At 40.9% G+C, this 17,443-nt stretch overlaps 1 protein-coding gene across 1 annotated transcript in view; it reads right to left on the bottom strand.

Annotated features, from left to right (window-relative positions):
• LOC129717927 (transcription factor E3-like) overlaps nt 1-17,443 on the bottom strand; it is a 50,150-nt gene that overhangs the window by 15,391 nt on the left and 17,316 nt on the right. Inside the window, exon 2 of the mRNA XM_055668215.1 lies at nt 9,148-9,180. The gene's annotated coding sequence lies outside the window, so the exon portion shown is untranslated. The remainder of the gene's footprint in view (nt 1-9,147; nt 9,181-17,443) is intronic.

Below are 17,443 nucleotides of genomic sequence, written 5' to 3'. Positions count from 1 at the left end.
TTACTTGACTTACGATCGATTATCTTCTCCAATTTTGCTTGTTTGAATCTTCGATTTCTGGCTACTTAACGTTTAGTCTTCATGACTTTTTCATCTTAATTGACTTTTTCATCTTAATTGACTTTTTCATTTCTTGACTGTTTGGCTTTTTGACTTCAGACTTTAGACTTTTTGGCTTATTGAATTTTCACTACCGTTAACGAATGAGGAAAAAAAATATTAAAACTACATAAGCGAAAAATGACATCACCTAGTGGTGCAACCTTCGAAAATAAATTGCGCTTTGGAATGCGAATAATCCCCACAGTAACAACAACGTCACCCCTAGGGAACACGAGCGAAGATTCAGTGTCTTTTCAGTTGCAGCAAATCATAAAAGATACCTCTCCTAGGACACGCGGACAAGGACAACAGAACACAAAAAAAATAAACAAGGATTTCAGAACTCCCCTGTTGAAGTGTTCGCTCGTGTAACTTCACTATCAAATTGGTTCACGTACCAGCCGGCAGATTCGATAGTGTAGAAGTTTGCCTGCCGGAGAAAGCAGTAGCAGCCCCCGGAAAGGCTAAATTCATTAGGATGGTTGTCACGTAAAGCGGCACCTAGGAGAAGGGGGAAAGAGGGGAAGAGTCGACTTACTCGCAGTGTTCAACATACGTGCAAGATTTACTTACTCTGCTGTACACTGATGTTTATTTATTCTGCTCTTACAGTGAACTTCCCACCACGATTTAATGGTTCGTTATTTAATGCAGTCGACGGCGGCGGTTGATTTCAATTCGAAATTATCCAGCAAAAAGAAGTATTTTTACAAGTTCTTGCTTTGAAACATGAAACCACCAGCGGCAGAACGATACTTTTTTCCCCGAACTTTCTCCCTCGTAGGTGGAGAGTGCGCGGCGAGTGGAAGACATGTTTTTTAGCTAAGCGCCCTTGACGCCTCAACGGAAAGTGGGGAAGTTTCGAAAAGTGCTGCTCTCCAGCCATCACTTTTTTTTTCCGATCCCCAAACCTCCGAACGGGACAGTACGTGACAGATTTAACTTTCGGCACTGTTGTTCGTCGTATCACGGGGAAAAACCACCAGGAATCGGGTTCTTCTTTATTCCATGAATTGTGCTGGATAAAATTGGATTATATTGTTGATGATTCTTACCCCCACTATACCTTTCTCTCCCTCAACTTCGGTTGTTTGTTTTGGGCGTTCGCATTCTGTTGACCTAATGATATGAAAAGTTTTTTCGTCTGGTTTTATTCTGGCAGAATGTGAATGGCCTTTCAATTGTTTTGACTTCCATCGGTTTGAGCTTATCACAATACTCATCCCACCACTACCCTAAGCAGAAGAACGAATCCAGCATCTGATTAACAGCGTTTTCGACCGCAATCGAAGTGCTTCCCCCCAGAATGGTGCCCACTCTCAGCTGCCACTCAACAGGGCAAACAATGGAATGCGAAAATATGCTGCTGCTGCTGCCGGCCAAGACGACGACGCTGACGGAAGGAATTTTTATTGCAGCCAACGATTTTTCATCAGCGGGAAAGTAATGTTATTGTGATCCCCGATGGAATTTGCTAGTAACTGGCGCTTGGTGTCAAGGTGCGGACAGTTTATGGGATTGCCGCTCGTGTGGCGGATTTCTTTCGCCTCCAGCTGGCACAGTCGATGTGTGTCGAGCGAGAGTGAAAGGAATGTTAGATTTTTGTTTAATAAATAAGAGAAAGATGAGGTTGAGCCTAAATTTGTTCACTCCACTCGTAATTCCACTGATTTACGGTCCATCTAGCGAAATACTTGAGAGGATATGAAAATTGTTACAAACATTTAAAAATACTTTCATTCCATTTCATTGCATTATACCATTTTTTTCAAAAGGGGGAAGATGTGATGTGACAGTAAATACAACAAGCAATCCTACTGGAAGTAAAGCCGCAAGCCAGAAAGACCGAAAACGAACCAGAAAATATCGCAAATATCAATTACAAAATAGATAGGATAGGTCAGATCTTGGAAGAAGTATTATTATTATTATACAGTCAGTATTCATTATACAGACTTAAGAATAAAAATTTTTAGGATAAAAATTAGATAAATTTATAAAAAAATCAATTAGAGCGCTCGTTTTGAGTTGAATCATTTTCAAGATTCAGACTAATTCCCCTAAGCAACAATAAAGGCAACACCTTCTCCGTCGTCGTTTTACGATTTCGAGGTCCGTCGGTTCCAGTACCAATGACAAAATGTTTTATTGTTGATTTTTTTTCCAAAGTTTTCTTCTTTAAGTAAGGTTATAACAATTCACTTCAACCTACAACCGCTCGGACAAACGGATTCACGCCTTGATGATCCTTCTGCTGGGTTGTATAGATTTACTAGTCAGAACTTTATTTCTCTCTTTTATGGCTGGCGTCTCGTCTTTGTTGGAAGTCGTAGGTATTGATTGGAAAAAGTGACTTCAGTTTGAGTGCGCAGCCCCGAAACGTGCCGAAGAAAAGTGTTTTTAACGATCCAACTTTCGAGATGTTATTGCCACTGAGCTGAGCTGAAAACAAAAAGAGATAAACCGGGAGTCCAGTGGTGGGAGGGGGGTCACACACTCGCGAGATGCATCAAACCAAAATGGTCTCTCTCGTAATTCTGAAAGCCATTAATATAACAAACTTCGTGATTTGACTAGCTGCAGTTGATCGTTATCGTCTGCGTGGGGTTCATTTTCTGCAACAAAATCGTCAAACTTTGTCAACCAAACCGCCACAGCCAAAAGTTTGCTTTAATAAACGAGCAAAGTTAGAGCAAATTTCATTCGATGAAAGAAAAATATTCTGCCTCTATAACTGTGCCTTCTTTAAACCGTCCCACCCTCTGCCCGGACAGCAAATTTATGTTTTGCAGCATTTGGCCACATCCACATTTTACATTCTCAACAGGTTTTCCGGTGATCCTGCCCCGATCCGTCCTCCTTCATATACATGTGTTCTTCTAGGCATCACCGATAGTCAAATAAAACGTGCTTCTAATGGTTGCTCGGTGTCTGTGTGGTCACAAGAACGAACACACAGAAGGACGAAACGAAACCTCGTGCCCCGAAAATGGGATTCCTCCAACCGCAAGACTTAATAAATTCAATCTGTACCCCATCGGTGAAGTCCAGTTTTCCGCTGCAGATACAGAAGCTTTATCCACCGCTATGCACTTGCCAGTGAACGTTCGCCTTTCACATCGATTCGGGCGCAACAGAGCGAGAAAAAAAGTTTTAGTTTGTGTAATGTAATATTGAGCAGGACTAAACTCGATTTGGAAAGTAAAATTTTCATGCCATTCTACACCCAGACAAGCTTAGTATAGTCGTCTGTGGTGCGATTTTGTTTTGAACTGCAAGCGAACGAAGCTTACATAAACGGGTAATCCGAAAACAAGTCCTATTTAAGTTTCACAGTAAAATTGCTAAACCTGCTAAAGAAAAGAAACAACCGCAAATTGCACGGTTTCAAGTGAACTTCAAAATTACTGTCTACGTCAAAGTTTTATTCTTTTTTAAAAAAATTATACCTCTACTGTAGTAGATTATTTCGGACCAATTTGAAACTGTCACAGAATAAAGATGCCAATAAAAATATAATAGGGTATTGGCTTTATCATCGTCAGGTTTTACCTATTAGCGCCCGGGGGGTTAATTAAGTCATAGAAAACTAATCTTTTGCTCTACATCAGCGGTTCTCAACCTTTTTTTGTCCGCGTACCCCTTGGCGATATTTTCCAAATCAATTGTACTCCCTGGCTGGGAATGTTCTCGCAGAGTGGGAGAGAGAAGAGGTAGATCATGTTGTGGTAGTCTAGTTCAGGTTTCAAATTGAACTGTGATTTGTTTGATTGCTATCCGTCATGTTTTAAGAGCAAGTTTGAACAACAAATAAAGTATTTAAAAAAATGCTTTGTCCGCCATTACTGATTTTTCTTTCGCGTGACTCCTGAAGGCTCTTGCGTACCCCTAGGGGTACGCGTACCCCAGGTTGAGAACCGCTGCTCTACATTATGAAGAACCAGTTTGCGAGAAATTAGAAAATTCGTATATAAAGCCACCATATTGCGAAATATTGTTATGTTTTTTTTCCTCTGTGTGGACTCATCACTGCGACCAGAGACATTTTGATCTATTGTGATATCGCCCAGCTGTTCTGTACTCCACACTTCATATTATTGGCAGTATCATTATTGAAGTGAATGATACGCTTTTTTATATCCGTGCTTGTGTGTGAGAGTTTACCCTATCATTTCAAGCTTACTGCTCTACTCTACCGCCGAGCCTCTTTTCTATCCTACCAATATCGGCAAATTACAATTCCCTGAACTGAGGCTACACCTAACGTTCCTCTCTGGCCAGGTTTATTCTAAGAGGGACTTATTATGTCAAGAGGAAGGAGTCTTATCGAAACCTCGTTCCTCGTGCCGATATCGCCAATTACAATTCCTTGTAGAGGGTAAATATTTCTGAAATCAATTTTATAATAAGAAGGACTTATTTTGTCAAGAGGAAGGAGTCTTATCGAACCTCGTTCCTCCTACCAACATCGCGTCACAATCACAATTCCCTGAAGAGGCACTCAATGCTACACCTCTGGTCAGGTTTATTATAAGTAGGACTTATATTTTTGTCAAGAGGAAGGAGTCTTATCGAAACCTCGTTCCTCCAGCCAAGACCGCGTCATAATTACAATTCCCTGAAGAGAACTATTATACGTTACTCAGAACAGTTTTATTATAAGAGGGACTTTTTTGTTAGGATGAAAGTCAGCAAGGGTACTATAGAATTCAGCTTGAAGAAAGGGTATGTAGTAAAGAGCCTGAGAATGAACCCATGTTAAAGTCCTTTGACAACCAGATGGCCTGGTTCTACTAAGATTCGAACCCACGACCACTCGTTCATCAAAGCGGACTCTGTAACCTTGCGGCTACGAAGCTCTCTTAAAATTGTTATGTTACTATTATACTATAGAAAAATGCAAGCCTAGTCAAAAGTATATTTCGATCAATTATAACTGAAAGCAAGGCCAAACATCAGGCGAAATGCTTAGTCTCAGTCTAAATCAAGCTAAACAATCAATAACCTTTCTTTTCTTCCTAAGCACAGCTGATACTAAAATATACAAACGATTTGACTTGCATATAAAACTTTTTATATCTTTTTTAACATAAGAGATAGAAATCCGACACCTTCAACAAAGTTACTAGTAAAACCATTTGCCACAATTTTCTTGAAGACACTAGCTGTCTATCTCACTGTCCTGAAAAAATAAATGTTTCATATCACTTCTAGGTGAATTTATCACTAAATCGTAGATTCTAAAAGAAGCACAATAAAATACATAGAAACTTTTCCGAATAAAGTATATCACTAAAATCTAATTTGAAGACGCTATTAATTTTGCGCACGAAATCAGCGACGGATTTTCTTTATTCTTACAGCAATCGATTGAAAAATCAACTATGCGTCCACTAAAAAGCGGAGAGTTGCGAATTTGTGATACTAACTATTGTACTATTGAAAAATGCAGAGCCTTGCTGAACGCATGTTTCGACCATTCAAAACTGAGACAAAACCTTCTTCCTCAACACAGTGGACGCCAAAGTTTACAAACGGTTTTATTCTATAACCGATTTGTTGTTGTTGTTTTATTCGCTCCAGTCCACAAAGACACGACTACCGGAAAATTAACTTTCAGTAGTCACGTATAAAAGCATGCTTATGCCGAAATTGAGTTTTCATTGTATAACCTGGGTTACTACAGCAAGATGACCGGCACAGCAACAGTTGATTTTAACGCAGCAAGGTTGAGCCGTCAACTCATTCGATCGCAGCGTTTCAAAACAGACGGACGAACCCGCAGCATTGCATAACACTGCTGAACATGTCCAAACCAGGCCTCAGACGCGCCTATACTACTGGGTTTGTATGTGACATATTTTTGGAACCCACCGTGACTCCAGATTGTCAAACGTTATTTTTGGGTCATGAAAAGATGGCGTCTTTTCATAGGCCTGGTCCAGACATGTTAGTAATTTTGTCTGGATTTATCGCCTCGCGTTTACTTTCAGCCATTTGGCCATTGTAAATAGCTGTGAGTGATTCGGTGGCGTACGGTCATACTTATGTCCTGTTTGTTTGCTTGCAGTGTGCGCGAAAAATAACAAGAGAACTAGAATCACCCTGTGTCATCGGTAACTGGCAATCCAAAATCACGGTTACCAATCAATTAATAAAAAAAAAATGAATTGAAAACAAATTCTCACTGAAATTTATCGATTTATCCCAATCGAGTGTATTTCCAAACCTATAACAAATTATATATTTATATAAGGCAGGCTGTCATTATTCTACGCTAACTTGTGGTTGTGTATAATAAACAACCTTGTATTTAATTTAATTTTTCATCGTATTTTTCTGCCCGTTTATTTCTATTTTATGATGACACTCTGCATTATTTTAAATTTATTTTTCCGCTGAAAATTTTGCGCTATTTTCTATTTCGTGTCTTCTATTCATGTTATCATTGTTTTTTTTTCTATTTACACTATTCTATCATAATTCTCAATCCTCAATTCTCAATTATTTTTTTGAAGATATTTTCAAGTCTACCTTCCGACAGTTTCTGAAAACTTTTTACGTAATTCTGGTCCAACGTTTTGCAAATTTCTTTGTGGCACTTTGCTAACTTACTTATGACGTTTATTTTATTCGACGACTGGTTTTCGACAGGAGCGTTCCATGACGGATCAAATCTTCACCCTGCGACAGATCCTCGATAAGTGCCGGAAGTATAACCTGCAGACGCACCATCTATTTGAGGAATTTCAAGGCGGCGAAGAGATCGAGATCATGCGTGCGGATAGCTGGCGAGACATCAGCCGCGTTCGTTACGTTGGATGGACTGAAGCAGGGGGATGCAAACCCGAAATCTCACATGCTCCTTGGTTTTTCGGACGACATAGATATCATCGGTATCGACCGTAGGGCCGTGGAGGAGGCCTTCGTACCTTTTAAGAGAGAAGCAGCGAGATTGGGACTTGTCATGACCTCTGCCAAAACGAAGTACATGGTAGCTGGCAGGGAGCGTAGGAATTCCCGTGGCGTTGGTGCTGAGGTGGAGATAAATGGGGAATGATTTGAAGGGGTTGACGAATTCGTTTATCTTGGTACACTTGTACCAAGGTAGTGAACGTTATACAGCGGGGCAGGCTTCAGTGGGCTGGACATGTAGCCAGAATGACTAACGAGAGAGCCGCCAAAACCATCTTCAGTAGAGAACCAGGAAGAGGCCTCGCTTGCAGTGAACGTGCGCGGTGAAGGAAGATGCACGATCTGCTGGTGTACGAGGAGACTGCAGAACGGCTGCCCTAGACAGAAGAAGCTGGACATCTCTAATTCGTTCGACCGGTGAACGGTCCGGTCCGTTAGCCAACGAAGTAAGTAAGTAATTTTATTTTTTCGCTCTTTAGTATTTGGAATTTCAACGGTTGCTCATTAATTTCCCAGTGGTTCTTAATTATTTTTGATAAATTTACTAAATTTCATTTTTTTGCCGGTTATGACAAATTATAACGTTCAAAACACTCAATACTACTTTAAACATGTTTCATCGCTCAAATGTTTCATGGGTCATTTCATATTAAGTGACCACGAAAAATCCCAAACTTGGATACGACCATCACAGATTTTGCTCAGACCCCCCGCTCTATAGGACTCCCTTTTGTTGCTAAATAACGCCTCTTTTGGTAGAACACTTTACATGACACTTTACATAGACGTAAGACGTCCGAAAAATACTGATAAGTGATTTTTAAAATAAACCATGGGATCCAGAGAAAAAAATATTTTTGACCGGAAGTGTTGCAAGATATTTTTTTTGTATTTGAAAACAAATATTAGCCTTTTCCAAAAAAATGCAGATAATTTTATTTTAAATTTAATAGTTCCAACTTATTTTTCGGAATATTTTACGAAACACGTACCACCCCGAAGTAAAAAGAGGACAAATAGGTTTTGACCACAAAAGTGTTAGTTTGCTGACTCCGAAATTGCGATTTTTCCAAAGTGACACTAGAAGAATAATTCCCCCCACTTTGAGCAAAATCTGCGATGGTCTTGTCCAAGTGGTATGTTCGTACGGAACGATCCGAATGTGTTCCTGTCTCAATTTTTTATTTTTTTGGTAATTTTTTTTTTTTTTTGGTACTGTTTTCCTGTTTTTACCAATTTTTAGCGCACCTGATACTACAGCAGTTTCGTAAATGGAAAAGCAACAAGAAAACACCCAATTTCCCGCCAATGGTAAGCCATTCACAGTGTGGCCACATGTGACCAACTACGAAAGGAGGGAAGGGGGAGGTGAAAAGCAAACCGGTGTAGAAATTTTGATTTGAAGTTGGTCTGGTTGGTCGAAGTTTTCGATTCCATTGAACCACCGATTGAATACACACAGAGAGCGAGGGAGAACCGAAGGTTCATTCAAAAGGATTACAAATTACTTTTTTGCTTGTCCTTTTGCTCATCTACCTTCTCACTCCACCACCTTATATATCCGGCGTGTGTCGTTGTCGACATCAAGTCGAGCTAGGTTAAGCTAGTGGCTTGCGTGTTCCAAGATACCTACGAGGGATAACAGTGTCTCGAACCAGGTTGCGGATTGGGAACTCGATAGTTGTCTAATATTTTACTGTCGCATCTTGGACACGGTCGAGTAGCACGGAGATTCAATTCGAGTACGAAACACACATCTATAGGTTATGGACGGATTTCGATGCTTCTGGTGAAAATAAGATTCGGTCTTTCACACAGATTCAATCCACTAGGATTAGGGACGGAAGCATGGGGTTTGTTTGTTCGAGGGATTTTTTCTCCCTCCAGTTGATGGAAGCACACACAACCATTAAATAATTTTATGTTAATTCCTTCCAAGTGATATTGGACCGGATTTGTCAACCGGATCGAAAATCGGATTCGATTCGGTTCGGTTGGTTTGCTTTAGTCTTGCCATTAAATATGGAAGCTTATGATGCTTTGAAGTATCTTTCAACAAGATGGAACTTTCGCAATTGTTTTGAAGAAGTTTTATAGGATAAGGCTTGATACAAAAAGCATGCTACGTACCTTGATTCACAGACTGGGAACAGAAGAGGAAATCTGAGGGAGAAACAAAAACATAAAGTTCATTAGAACATGCAAATATGTATTGAGAGTTAAATTATTCATTTCACTGGAAATAACAAGAAGATGGAGCTTAGCTATGGATGAGACTTTCATCAAATATTTTGCCTTTGGATGGCGTCATCAGCGTGTGTAGTAAATCCTGCATCCTCAAGTCCATCGGGGCCTGAAAATTCTATCAACTCGAAGCTGCTCAGCGCTGGATTACCAGCAAATCACCGACGATGTCGTTAATCTTGCCATGACGGAAAAGCTCCCGCTGCTTCGGAAAATTATTTCATCCTTTTGAAAGGAAGCGGAAACGAAGAGATGAATGGACGTTAGCAGCAGCAGCATACTTTCCACTCATAGCCAATAAGTGGAAAATTTCTCAATCCCGAAACAGCTCCAGCCTTTTGTCGTTTAGAAGATTCGCCTCGCATCGGGAATTTTGTGCTTAGCAAACTGTCAAAATGGTTAGCAAAATTCCGACCTGTCTCCGGCATACTTTAATTAAATCCATATTCTTCATTTCTATCGGCATCCCGAATTCGTGGCCCCCGAGCTTCTGGCGCTTGTGTTGTGTGCGTCACACATGGGAAAATATTTTCGGTCACGGAAATCACTCTCAAAGTCACATCATACCAGCTGGGATCTGCTCCCGTGCCAGTAATTTCCGACACCGTGTCTTCAAACGTCACGGTGCCGGAAATTATGATTCCGACCGAAGTCAGCCGGCGAAGATGAGCACAAAATTTATGCTCCACATTGCTACTGGCGTCGTCGTTGTTGTCATCGTTGTCAGCTCGCTAGAGCGGCGCAAAAAAGAAACCCAAGCTGAGATTTGTGGTCTAGCTTTTTCCCCCAGGGCTAGCCGACGTGACATGCGAATACCTGGCGAGGCAATCCCTTCGACATCGTTCAGCCAAAGTTCTATCATCAGTCATAACCGGTCGCAATATCCTGAATGAACTAGTCGCCTATCCAACAAAGGGGGACTTGCTGTGTGGAATGTTATCAGCCAACAGGCTCCAAAGTCTGGCTTCATTAATCAACCTCCTCATGCGTTCAAAGACTAAAAAGGCGAAAAAACCTCACAGCGATTTCTTCTTTTATTATCCGTGGCAATAGGATGTTAAGATACAGTGGAAGTTGCTATCCTGTGGGGTTTGAACTTTATGACCACTCAATCATCGCCCAGCAGTTGCTCGCGGTTTTCTTCATCATTGACATTGACATTTAAATAATCCTGTTGTTAGTTGTTCAGACAATTAATGTTGTTAGCAAAACCAGCAAGGTTGAGTCAAAGGATTTTTTCTATGCCATGAGTTGTACCAGTTTTACCAGTACTAGTACTTGCATTTGCATATTAAAGCAGTTGATATGTTAACAGTTGATATGTTAATAACAACAAAAAATGTTCATTTTGATCTCAAGGTTGCCGAATGCCCAGAAATTCGAAATAACGTAGCAGTAATCGGGAAAACGAAAGATAAAGATTTTAACACCATCCACATTAGCTAAGATTGAATTTACTAGATTTTGTATTAATAAAAAACAAACGGAAAATCAACTGCGAAATGAAGCGAAATGAAAAGTATTAAATTAGCCCAACACAAAAAAAAACTGAAAATTTACAGAGAGAGTTATAATAAAATGCTTCATACCTCATACCTTCATACCCTAATACTAAACCTCAGGCCAACATGATGATGAGCCATATAATTAACGAACATATAATTATACGAACATTATAATAAACTTCTGCTTTATTCGCTTTTAGTTATGCTGAACCAGCTGCTGCAATTGCTGGTAGTGTTGCCAGAGCTGCGATTAATCCAAGCAACATGCTGACTATGATGAGAGAGAAAATATCATCGCACTCGTTTCTTTCTCTCATGAATAGCCAGCAACCATCACAGTAAGCGTTGAGATCCGACAAGTGATTCAATATCTTGTCTCTTTTGTTGCCATTTTCGGCTTCTCATTGTCAATCGTCGTGAATATACAGAGTTCACTCGGAAATATCACTGCAATGCAAATCAAGGTGATTTTTGGAATAGCAAAAATCGTTTCAGTAGCGTGATTATGTCAGTGCCAGCTTGAAGTTTGTTGCTATCAGGATTTAAATTTAAATTTGATCTGCTTTGCGGTCCGTGACGATCCCAACTTAAGATATGGCCACCAATGAACTAGGGTAATAATTTCAAACCAGTGGTAATAGGTGTCGCTTGATGAGCTGGCACAACAACCCCGAGTATTCGGAACAAAACCGAAACAGGTCCGCATTTTTACATTTTTCAATGAGAGGCATGGTAGGATTTTAAGCACTTCTAAGTACCGCTTTGATCATCGTTACCATGTTACTGAAACATATTCCGGCTATATATCCGAAACCAGTCGATTAACTCCGGCCATCCTCTTCGTTTAAAGAAAATATGAATGAAAACTAGGAGAAAAGCAAAACCGTTCCGAACCGAAATTGAACAGTTTCAAAGTTGAACCGTGCCAAAATTTAGCACAATATTCAAGAATCAATTTAATAAACTCATGCTGTCAAAAAACAAATAAAAATGCAATATTAATATATGAGATCATTTGAAAAATATTAATAGAATTCTTTTTATTACAATTGGTGGTATGAAGAAGCATATTCTCTACTGAGAATAAAAATGAATGATCATACAGATTCAAAATGTACCAAACTAAAATACGCTCAGTTACAAAACGTAGTAATAGTTGTTTATTGACAATGCTTTAAGTCGGCGTGTTATCAAATGCTCGAACGATTTCGTTATTTCATAATAGATAGATTATTACTTCTCATATCCACTGGGTGTCAATAACTCAATCTGAGAAAACGGCGCTTAGTTCGGTCTGATCGCACGCCGACCATATCATACATATCAATTGAAGCCGACCATATCATACATATCAATTGAAGAAAAATCATTGATTTTATGTTTGGTATCCTCATAACATCATGCTGTCAAAATGAACTTGATATTTCTGCTGGTTCAATCTCAGTACAGCCATACCCGAATGATCGAGTAAGATAGCAAGAAAAAAATGTGAGTGAGAGTTGACGCTAAGAGAATCATTGTAACATCGCAAAATCTGTAATGAACCATGCATCGTAGCTGGCTGATTCTGATGTAGCATCATTTTGGCGTAATGTCAGTAGAATGATATTGACTTTCCGTAGCTCTGAGTGTTGCAGCCGATTCGTGAAGACATCCGTGTAGTTTGAGTCGTCGGGAACTGCAAACATGGAAGTGCCCGTCAGCAAGTAACCGAAAGAAAGCACATTCGTCCGGATCTTCCAACAGCGGGGTGAGCAGGTATGAGTTCATACTTACTTTGACCTGAGTGAGGACCCGGATGAGCAAAGTCTTTGCTGATTTCACAGTCGCCCCAGAAAAGGGCGTTGAAGTTGGGTGCGAGCGGCGGAATAAACTTCCTTCGAATACGACACTGAGAAGTTTCAATAGTGATTTCTTTTGTCGCAGCTGGATCATCGTAGAGCGTAAAGGGGTTTCATGCAACGTTAAGTAATCCTGATGAATCCCACGCTGTACGCCGAGTCCGCAAAAAACAGGGTCTTCTTCTCCAACAATTCGTCCAATGGCTGCTCGTGGTCCCCGTGGTTCTGTGGTTAGCCATGTCGATCGGCTAGCTCTCCCACACGGTTGTGATATCGGGTTCGATTCTCGATCAGCGCTAAGATTTTTTCGAGCTGGAAATTTTCTCGACTTGACATTGGGGCGCGGTATACCGTTGTATTTATCCTACACACTTAAATTTTTGCCGGGTCTCGGTAATTTATTGACGAGAACGGCACCACTGAGTGCTCGGGCAAAAACATAATGACAGCTGTCACATTTTTTCGTGAATCTCGGTTTACCTAACTGAAATTTCGGTTTGGGGCTAGGGGAGTTCAGAGATCGAGAGCATTAATTAGTCGCCGCTCTGAACTCTTACGTACGAGTTCATTTCCGCTTTGACCCGAGTGAAGACCGTTGTCGTGTACCCAGGACCCGGATGAGCGACGTCTTCGCATATTTTACGGCCGCCTCCCAAAGGTCACCGCAGTTGGGTGCTCGCGGCGGGATAAACTTTCAGACGATGGCGTTTTGTGTTATTTTAATCTTTTGTGGTATATCTTTCTTTTAGTCTAGATACTCGTTGCAGACATATCACTCTTGATGGAAGTGATCGTCGTTGTCATGTCGCACCCTTTCTCCCAATTTGGTACTGAATTAGGATTCGCAGACCAGACCTCTAAAGGCTCCGAAGTTCCTTTTCCAAAGGCTCCTATTTTGCACTGTATTAGTGCACTGCAGTGGCAGGGCAAATGTTTTGTGGTTTCACATTAGAACCCGCAGAAACGACAAATTTCATCAATTGACTGACCAATTTGTTTCAGGTGATGTTTACTTGGACAGTGTTCTGTAAACAGTCCATTAATTGTCCTTAATTCCTTTTTATTCAAACTAAGCAACTGCTGGCTTCTCTTCACGGTTGGTTTTATAAAGCGTTTCGACTGGCGTGGCCTTACTGAGCATATTCAGTTCATTTGTATTGTCCGATGTTCCCAGGTTTTCGATCCTGCTTCCAAGGTGCTTGATGACACCCCACAGAACGGTCCATTGGTATCGAGATACTTATTCCTGGACCATTAACACCTGCTCCGGTTGAATCATTCATTTTTGAGCCATCTGTGTGAAAGACGACAGAGCCTTGTCGGATATTCAGGCCACCTTGTTCCCAGACTTCCCGCTCGGTCTCTATGATTTTGGAAGGTATTTCGAAATTTGCTTTTGTATTCATGAAGTCTTCCTGGTATATGTTTGCTCAGCTGGAAATCTTTGAGGATTGCCAGTTGGCCTCTTTGATCTTCATCAGGTAATTCCTTATGACGTGTTAATTTCAACGCACTTTTTTTGCCTCTAGTTGTACTACCTGAAAGTGGTAATATATGCAGAATTGCATATAAGGCTTCCGACGGAGCACTGTTTATTATTCCTGTAATTGCATTACAAATTAGCCTTTGCAACTTGCCAAGCATGTTCTGCGTTGACTGTTCTTTCGTTTTAAGCCACTACACTGGCGAGGCATATGTTATCCTTGGTCTAATTATTGCCTGGTACAACCAATAAATGATACTTGGCCTTAGACCCCATTTTCTGCCAATAGCTTTGCTACACGCCCAGAGGGCACTTGTAGCTTTACCAATGACATATTCAATATGTGCATTCCAGCTTAGTTTCTGATCTAAAACTACTCCAAGATGTTTAGTCTCAGTGAAAAACTTAGTTGTGTTCCTTGTGAGGGTATTATTACCCAATACGGCATTTTTGTCACGACTATTCAGCATTGTTTGAATCCATTTTGAGGTATATGTATCAAGTTCATAGCATTTTATTGCGTTCAGTATTGAGTGTTGCGATACATTATGAAAAGCTCCCTCTATGTCTAAGAAAGCAGCTAGTGCGATTTCTTTTGCATCTATAGATTTTGCTTTTTTGTCTTCAGCATATGTGTTTTAGGTATATTAATTTGACGTGGTAGTAAATTAGTTTTTTTCATTATTTTTAACAAACTGATTGGTCTAAAGGCCTTTGCAGGTGATTTATTGCGCTTGCAAGCCTTTGGTATGAAGATCATTCTCGTTTTTTCTCCAGTTAGGGGGTTTAGACGATGGCATACTGGGAAGTTTTAATACCGATTTCTTTTATCGTAGCTGAGTCAGCAGCAGGCGTTAAGTCCATTGTCGCAGGTGCTACCTGTAGGAGCAGATTACCGCGAAGGCAAAACAGACGGTCGCGTACTCGTCAATCATCGAAAAACTTTATTGGAAATGACTAAATATCTTCTCTATGAGCGCTTGTCAACTTCTCAAGGCCGGCTTGTTAATACCTACTTCGTCAACCCTTTTCTATTATGGAGCCCAACTAGTCATTGCAGATCTTCGAACCATCTACCGTCCAGCACCTTCGTGAATGTCCACCAGACGGCTGTCAGTCCAAAAAAGTTGCATTCGTATGCGTTCAGCTACAATGTGGTCGCGAATAAAATGGTGTTTGATGTAAATATGTTTTGCTCGGTTACCCTCCAGGTTTTGGGCCATCCCTGTACAACCACGGTTGTCTCCATAGATCGCCGACCGGCTAGCCAAATTACTACAGCCAAACCAGCGCTCAACATCACGTGCTCCTTGCTCGAAAGTAAAAATGGAACAGGGTCACTTACTGATTTGCGGTTCACTGATTCCACCTCAGTGTGAGTGAAACATTCCGTTTAGGAGGTACGTCGCCGTCAAAGCCATTTCTAACCACAACATAATCGCAGTCTTCGAATTAGGCCAAATTAATCTTAGCTTTTCAACCTGCGTCTGATTAAAGCGTTCAGCTATCTCGTTTTGTTGTGGGATTCTTCGATTCCGCGACAGACCGCAGATGATTAAAATTCTTCACGAGATGATCACTGCATCCTTAGCCTAGGCAGAACTGGATCCTTCCGGTTTCAGACTTTTCCTGATCACCATTGATCATGAACGCGACTGCCTTCTTATCCAGTGCCGCTAAAATATTTCGTTCCGGTTTCTCCGAACATCAATTCTGCTGCATGTGCCCGACTTTGCCATTGTGATGGCACTTGTCAGTAAACCTCTTCTGCCGCTTCTTCACTCCAAGTCATCCTGGCGATCTGTCCTTTTTCTTTCTTCGGCCAACATCCGCTGCTTGACCGTTCTTCTTCTATAGATTCTCGTGTGCTGTCACCTGAGGATCATTGCTGTCGCGTGAGGTTGAAAGCAGCTACAAATTCACCTACTTCCATTTTCGCTCCTATGGTCTTGAGTTGCCGGATAAGATCATGAGATTCCTTCCTTCCTTCGTAATCGTGCCAACTGCTTCCTTAGCAACGTTTGGCTTGAAACGGCTTTGTCAAATTCAAGGAGTTTGTCCGTTGTGAATCCAATGGGAATCGACTTGGCTTTTCTGTTACTTTGATTCCACTTCGTGAGAGCATCGCCTGTTGCCGAAGCTGGTTCTGTCAGCGCAGATGATACTTCAGCTGCATTCAAGTGAAGCTTGACGCGGAAACACAAATTTTCGAAATGACTGCTCCAATGTTGATCAAGAACCATGCAGCCAAGGCGGTAGCTCCTCCAGGTCGTTCGGTATACCCCCTAAAATCCCCTTGATACAAGCTCAGCTGGATTCTCCGTCCGCTTGACGTGGTTTCACCAGTTTCCCGTCGCTGGTTTGGAAAACGTCATACTCTGGTTTTGTCTATCCTGATCCGTCAGAATCGGTTTTCTCACGGTCCAATTCCTATCTCATTGATGGAATGAACAAGCTGAATATGTTGCAGTTGAGTTAGGAATGAACGGAATCGTACACTGGAATCGTACACTGTAGTGTCTGAAGTCTTTGAATCACTAATCGAAGCTGACGCGCATCACCCTCCTTTGTTCGCAACATTACCCTTCAGGAAAAATATTCGTTTTGCTAAAGTAACGGACAACAGACTGCTAAACTTTTCTAAAACCTATTTTGATGGACTAAATTGCTCCCTTCGGGATTTAAATTGGTATCTTATACTGATTTCGGATGTTAATGCTGCTGTTGGAAGTTTCTTTTTAATTTTGAATGAGCTGTTCACTATCCACCTTCCTGTTTTTCGTCCTCGGTCATCCAGTAGCAACTAAAGAAATTACAACCGCTTTCTTCACAAACAATATGTGATGAAAACGCAATCAGACCCAAAGCGGTTTTGGAAATTTGTAAACGAAAAACGGAAAAAAACCGGACTGCCATCTACCATGTTTCTTGAGAACGAATCTGCCAGCTCACCCGATGGAATCTGTGATTTATTTACCAAACATTTCACGAGCGTTTTCAAGACAAATTCAGCAACTGCAGAGTAAGTCAAAAACAGCAATTCAATACGTTCCAACTAACCTGCTTAGTCTGTCTAATGTGCAGTTTTCTAACAACGATGTTTTGACAGCTCTAGGGAGAATGAAGTCCTTGTCCCCTGGACCAGATGGAATTTCAGTCATTGTACTCAATAATGTGCATCACTGCTATGCGTACCTCTTAGGATTATTTTCAACAAATCGTTGCCACTTCTTCCCTTGTAGGAGCTTATCTTCATGAAACTAATTGCAAATGAAAGATCTAGTTGCCCCATAAGACCCTATTGAATTTCATTGCAATCGGATTTTTAGTTTAGAGGTTGTTTAAAAATGTGA

This window comes from Wyeomyia smithii, chromosome 1 (assembly GCF_029784165.1).
Source record: "Wyeomyia smithii strain HCP4-BCI-WySm-NY-G18 chromosome 1, ASM2978416v1, whole genome shotgun sequence".
Classification (NCBI taxonomy): domain Eukaryota; kingdom Metazoa; phylum Arthropoda; class Insecta; order Diptera; family Culicidae; genus Wyeomyia; species Wyeomyia smithii.
The sequence above is the reverse complement of the archived record's forward strand: the minus strand, read 5'-3'. Positions and strand labels throughout refer to the sequence as shown.